Here is a 6,000-nt window from a genome sequence, read left to right as displayed (position 1 = left end):
TGCATTTGGGCTAAGGACCTTCCCTTGGAAGAGGTGCCGTGAAAAGCAATTTCCTTTTCCAGGGGTATATGCTAAAACTTCAGAAATTCTGTAAGGTGCCTGACATCCCTTGCCCTGGAAAGCACTGCACATGCAGAGCATCTTGCCTGGTCATTCTTTAATATGGAGGCAGGTGTGGATTTTAACCAAAGCTCTCTAATGGAGATTAAACAGCTCCACACACAGCTGCTACATGGTGATAATAAGTGGAGACTGGATAAAGTTATCAATTCAGATTGAGCAGGGGAAGTTCTGCTAATGCACTTGAACAACAAAGGTGTACAGATGGCAACTGAAATACTTAGAGAACTTCTTAAGAAAAATCCAGCCGAGTCTAACAAACAAATATCCTTTCTACAGCCGGCAACTCAGCGAGGAAGATCCTTGTCCGAACTGCTTTTATGAAAATCCTTGCCATCAGGGAGCTGCCTGAAATGTGAGGGGTGAAATTGTCAGTGCCATTGGGAGGGTCTCATTGCTATCTTACTGCAGTGAGTGAAAGAGTAAAGCGTGCACTTGCAGACTGTCCTTTCAAGGGGCAGTATCTAGGGTGACCAGACAGCAAGTGTGAAAAATCAGGACGAGGGGGGAGGGGGAAGTAATAGGAGCCTATATAAGAAAAAGACCCAAAAATGAGACTGTCCCTATAAAATCAGGACAGCTGGTCACCCTAGGCAGTGTCACTATTTGTTAAAGGAAAATCCAATTACATTCCCTTCACTTGTGGAAAAAATCTTCATACAATACCTTACCATCAACTGGTATGGGTCTTTTACACTGCAGTATTATTGTATCTGTTCATGGAGGTCTCTGTGAGCCAAACTGTAGTTACACTGGTGTTATAATGTAGTCGGTGCAGGTACCCTGGATTTACATCAGAATATAGCCCATGCTTACTTGATAGCTTTGAAACAATGCACATGCCTTCCAGTTATTTAAAATGCACAACAAGATCAACATCAATGTCATGAGCAAGAATAAATGATGTGTTATCCTGCTAGAGTCTATAGCTTGGCTTGTAATTTATTGAAGACACAGACCTCAGAGTTGTGCTACATTGTAGCTGTTTGTGCCTTTAGACTCTCAGCTTGCTGGGTCAGGGACTTACTTGTTTGGCATCTGTTGACTTTTATGAGGCTGTATAAATAATTGTTAGGTTAGAGTGACCCTGTGGTTAAAATGACTGTGAGCGTGCTTCAATGTCAAAGAACCTGTTCTTTTGATAGAAAGTCATTAACTGACAACAAAGTATTTATTTTTATTCCGATGAATCCAACATGATGTATTTATTGGCATCGCTTCTTATTTACTCCCCCGCCCCCACAGGTTTCACCTCCAGTTGCCTTGAACACTCAGATTTTTTAGAATTAGATGCACACACTTGGGTGCCCACATATGTACAACCGTAGCATTTGTGCGTCAATATTCACGCTATGCGTGTATGTCAGGTATTTGTGCATGCTCAAGGCCAACAAAGGACCCAGCTGGTAAGTTATGTGTGCAAATACATGAGTTACACAAGCACATGGAGGGTTTACATGTATAAAACACTGGCAAGTGTGTGTTGTGTCCCACTCCAGGGAGGTGTTTAAGAGGATCAGAACCTACTTCTGCTGCAACTGGTGGAGGTACTCCATTAGTTCAAGCAGAAGAGGGCAAGAGGCCAGTGCTATTAGTGCAAATGTGATGGCTGCCATCTTGGCTGACACAGGAGGTACTGAAATGGGGACTTCCAGAGCTAAAATCATGGGCTGCTACAGCTTGGCTATTTAGCTGGGACTGTTACAGATACTTATCCTCTGAGGATTGAGCACAGAGGATGTTACAGTACCTGTAACACACCAGTGGTTTATACCAGTGCAGAGGATCTTGTTTTTAAGTCCTATTTGTAACCCATCAGGGAGTCATTCATTACACATGGATAAACGGTCTACATTTAGCTGTGCATTCCTACCTTTGGAAATGTGCCCCTTGTTCTCTAGAACCCTTTTCTCATTTGGTCTCCTAGAACAACTTCTCCTACTCACCCGCACTGGATTTTATAGGGGGGTTTCCCCCCCTATTTGCTGCCTCTCATTGTGTCCTGTGGCAGAGTGCAGTGTCACCTGTACCAGCATGAGACAGAACTCTGATGCCTCAGGAGACAACTTATTTTGCTGTCACTAGCTCAGCGTTTCTCAAACCCTGAGGCTCTGACCATTCCATGGGTGGTTGTAGCGGTGCTGGCCCCGGGATATTAGAGAGACAAGGTGGGGGAGGTAATATCTTTTTTAAAAAGTTGTTCCAATAAAAGGTATTGCCTCACCCACCTTATCTCACCAATAAAACGATAGACAAATAACATAGGCCAGTATTTCCAAATCTAGGGTTGAAATGCTGACTCCATTTAATTAATAGGGGCTTTGTCACTGAAATTCTGGCCTCAGTGAAATCACTCTGAGTGGCCTAAGTTATGCACCTAAATAGATAGATACAGATATAGATAGATTTGATTTTCAAAGGTATTGCGTTTCCCCAACGTCCATTAAAGAGGCCCAAACTTGACAACCTATTGGACCAAATGCAAACGGCATTAATTCAACAGAGCTTTGCGGAAAGGCTGAGGGTGATGGTTTGTTTTGCTGCTTTGATTTATTGGCTAGCAGAATTAAATTATTTATATTTTATCTGTGATGCAGCGTGGCTGTCATTTGCCACTGTAAATCCATCTTGTGATTAGGACACATACAACTTGTAGGGGCATTTTAAAATTGTGATTTAAATTTAAATTAAAAAGGTCAATGGGAGATGTAGGTGCTCCAGCCCTCTGAAAATCTGGCAACTTACTTAGGTGCCTTAAAAGGGATGTAGAGGTGCATAACTTCAAGCCTCCAGGTCTGACCAATGGGAGTGTTCATTTTTCCTTTAGCACTACTGTGATTACTCTGGAATAAAGTCATGTCCATAATCGAATGTCCACACAGGGGAGTTATACCAGCTATAAGGAAATAATTACTCTGCTATAACTACATTGGTCAATTTCCCCATACAGACAAAGGCCCTTTCCCCAGCATCCTGTTTAAAAACAAATGGTTTGGGTTACTTTTTGGCACATAGAGAAGAAATGTTTTGACAATGTTAGGGCAAGCCTTGCCCTAGACTGGCAGAGGAGCTCTTACTTCACGTGGGGCACTGGGATCAGTTTACAATCACTATATCCATCACAGCTGCCCTCAGATTGGTCCTATTGGTAGAAGGCTCCATATGAGACTAACATATCAGGACGATCTGAATTTCATCATAAAGAATTTTAAATCTTTGTAGTTTAGGAGTTTAGAGCTATTTTTCAGAATAGGTTTGAGACTCCTTTCACTGAAGATGAATTGGATATTAGTGTTCAACTTGCCTGATTTGTATATTGTGACAAAGTTCCTCCTCTACCTTGGTGGGTCCTGCGCTTATTGGCAGATTTGCTCACCTCACAGATTCACCCTGTGGGTCAGGAAACAGCCCAGAGACCTTCTCCTCTGGTAGAAGCCACAGTCCAGGTCAATTCCTCCTGTGTTTGATCAGGAGTTGGGAGGTTTGGAGGGAACCCAGGCCCACCCTGTACTCCGGGTTCCAGCCCAGAGCCCTGTGGACTGCAGCTGTCTAGAGTGCCTCTTGGTACAGTTGCACAACAGCTACAATGTCCTGGGCTACTTCCCCATGGCCTCCTCCCAACACCCCTTTTTTCCTCACCACCAGACCTTCCTCCTGATGTCTGATAACGCTTGTACTTCTCAGTCCTCCAGCACTATGCCTGCTCACTCTCAGCTTCTTGCACGCCTTTTGTTCCCAGTTACTCACACACACTTCCTCTCCCCTGGCTCCCTTTGGCCTGACTAGAGTGAGCCCTTTTATAGCATCAGAGGGGCCTTAATTAGAGTCAGGTGCTTAACAGCCTCACCTGACTCTTAGCAGGTTAAATGGAGTCAGGTGTTCTCATTAGTCTGGAGCAGCCCCTGCTCTGGTCACTCAGGGAACAGAAAACTGCTTATCCAGTGGCCAGTATATCTCCATTCTACTACTCTGCTGTTCCCAACTGACGTGGGTCTGTCACAATATCTATAACAATATATTCAATGGCCTTGTCCTGCAAAGCTTGACTCAGATAAGAATGGGGCTACATGTGTGAGTAAAGACTACTTGCCTTGCCCGTATAAACATAATTCATAACACAAACCATTCAGAATGAAACTTTTAAAAATACCCCTTAAAGAAAAGCTTGATGCCAAATCAATAAAAACACCATTTGCAAGAACAGCTGTCCCACCTACAACTTAGGAAAGGCTGCACTGTGTCAATTTCTAGTTCAGCCCACCAATATTCCATATATCCACAAAGACGTGTTCACAGGCTGATGCTCAGTTTTTCACAGTGGTCCATTTAACGGCTCCTTATTGTGGGACACATTAACAAAAAATGTTAGATCTAAAAAAATGACAAGTATATTTAAAAGAACAATCAGCCTCTTATAATTAGGATTATAGTGCTGATATAAATTTTGTGGCAAACATTTCACCAGCATGTTACCAACAGTATTTCTCTATGCTCAGGGTCTAACTGGTTGCCATATTTAGGGCTGGGAAGGAATTTCCCCCCAGATCAGATTGGGGGACCCTGTTTTTTTTCACCTTCCTCTGCAGCATGGGAAATAGGTCACTTGCAGGTTTAAATTAGTGTAAATAGTGGAGTCTCTGTAATGTGAAGTCTTTAAATCATGACTTGAAGACTTCAGTAACTCAGCCAGCGGTTATGGGTCTATTACAGGAGATTCTGTGGCCTGAAATGTGCAGGAGGTCAGACTAGATAATCATAATGGCCCCTTCTGATGTTAAAGTCTATGAGAGTGTGTGTTTATTAGCAAATTGCATACTTAACCTGTCATCTCTGGTGCTATGTTATATAATTGGGAAATCAGAATAACACCAAACTCAGCATAACTGTTTAGTTCTTGCTGCTGTAGCTACTCCCTGGTAACCGTTCACCAAACCCTAATTCAGTATATTACAGAACTCCCATTAAGAACATAAGAACAGCCATACTGGATCAGACCAATGGTCCATCTAGCCCAGTATCCTATCTTCCGACAGTGGCCAATGCCGGTTGTTTCAGAGGGAATGAACAGAAAAGGCAATCATCAAGTGAGCCATCCTCTGTTGCTCATTCCCAGCTTCTGGCAAACAGAGGCTAGGGACACTTCAGAGCATGGTTATGCATCCCTGCCCATCCTAGCTAATAGCCATTGATGGACCTATCCTCCATGAACTTATTTAGTTCTTTTTTGAACCCTGCTTTAGTCTTGGCCTTCACAGCATCCTCTGACAAGAAGTTCCACAGGTTGACTGTACGTTATGTGAAAAAAACACTTCTTTTTTTGTTTTAAATCTGCTGTCTATTAATTTAATTTGATGACCCCTAGTTCTTGTGTTATGAGAAGGAGTAAATAACACTTCCTTATTTACTTTCTCCAGACCAGTCATGATTGTATAGACTCATAGACTCAAAGGTCAGAAGGGACCAGTGTGATCATCTAGTCTGACCTCCTGCACAAAGCAGGCCACAGAACCCTACCCATCCACTTCTATAACAAACCCCTAACCTATGTCCGAGTTACTGAAGTCTTCAGATTGTGGTTTGAAGACCTCAAGCTGCAAAGAATGCACCAGCAAGTGACCCATGGCGAAAAACCTCCAGGGCCTCTGCCAATCTGCCCCGGAGGAAAATTCCTTCCCGACCCCAAATATGGCGATCAGCTAAACCCTGAGCATGTGGGCAAGACTCACCAGCCAGCACTCAGGAAAGAATTCTCTGCAGTAACTCAGATCCCATCCCATCTAACATCCCATCACCAACCACTGGGCATACTTATCTGCTGATAATCAAAGATCAATTGCCAAAATTAAGCTATCCCATCATACCATCCCTTCCATAAACTTA

Source organism: Gopherus flavomarginatus, chromosome 3, assembly GCF_025201925.1.
Source record: "Gopherus flavomarginatus isolate rGopFla2 chromosome 3, rGopFla2.mat.asm, whole genome shotgun sequence".
Taxonomy (NCBI): domain Eukaryota; kingdom Metazoa; phylum Chordata; order Testudines; family Testudinidae; genus Gopherus; species Gopherus flavomarginatus.
Note: the sequence above shows the minus strand (reverse complement) of the source record.